The following is a 1,120-nucleotide window of genomic DNA, read 5'->3' as shown; positions in this document are numbered from 1 at the left end:
GGCGCGGGCTGCCGGTCGCCAGGAGTATCGCCAGCAGCAGCGGGCCCTGCCCGGCCCTGTCCTGCTGCTGCAGACGGATAATTAGGCCCGCCCCCTGCAGAGATTATCGTGGCCAAACGGCAGAGCCACGCCGCGCCACGCCGCGCCACGCCCCGCCACGCCGCGCCACGCCCCGCCACGCCCGCTACGCTTATTGGCCAGAAATTGTACCTCTCGCCGGGCTGGCCGGGGCGGGCTGGGTCCCGGCAATGACGTGACTACTGGCAGTAGTCGTCATCTTGTGCGATTGTGCGTGCAGAAAGCAGCGGAGCGGGCGGAGCGCCCAGGGGAGTGGTGCCGATTTGAATTTTGCCTGCTCCGCTCGCGCCGTGCTGCGGCTGCGGCTGTGGCTGCTGTATATACCCTGTGCGAGTGCTCTTCCCTTCCCTATTCAGAGCGGACAAGCGCGGCCGGGAGGCGCGGAGGCGCGGCGGGTTTGGCCCTTTAGCCTCGCGCCGACAGCAGAGTGTGGGAAGGCGGTGCCTGCCCGGGAGGCGGGACGGGCGGGACAGGACAGTAAAACCCCGCATTAAGACGCGCTCAATGCGCGCTGCCGCAATTGAATTGGGGCGACGGCGGCGGCTGGCGGCTGCTGGCGGCTGCCTGCTGCTTCAATCGGACGCGCACAGAAAAGAAAAGAAAGGACGGTGTCTTCCTCTCTCTTTGTTGTGCGAAAATTTGCAGGTGTCGTACACACTTTCTTCTTTCTTTGTGTGTGTTGTCGCGCTCAGACTTAGTACACCAGGACCCGTTTACTGTCCAGTCCTTTTAAGCTCTTTGACCCGTGATGGTTATACGGGTCATTCTTCCCATTGAACTCCTCCTATGTCAGTCCCGTCACCTATGTTAAGTTTGGTCGTCTTCATCACCTTCCATTCCACTCGCATTTTCGGCCCGACATAGAATATTCGCGAGTTTAACCGCGTACTCGGTAAGAAACGTGTTAATGATGCGAACTAGGAAAAATAACAAGCTGGGCCCGCTCTTCCGCCAAACCAAGTTGCCAGCTTCGCTTCGCTCCACCGGCAACTCGGTTCGGCAGGGAGCGGGCCCAGCTTGGCCTGCCGGCGGCGTTTGGGAC

This window comes from Frankliniella occidentalis, unplaced genomic scaffold (assembly GCF_000697945.3).
Source record: "Frankliniella occidentalis isolate FOCC.00 unplaced genomic scaffold, Focc_3.1 Scaffold14, whole genome shotgun sequence".
Classification (NCBI taxonomy): domain Eukaryota; kingdom Metazoa; phylum Arthropoda; class Insecta; order Thysanoptera; family Thripidae; genus Frankliniella; species Frankliniella occidentalis.
This window is presented reverse-complemented; position numbering follows the sequence as displayed.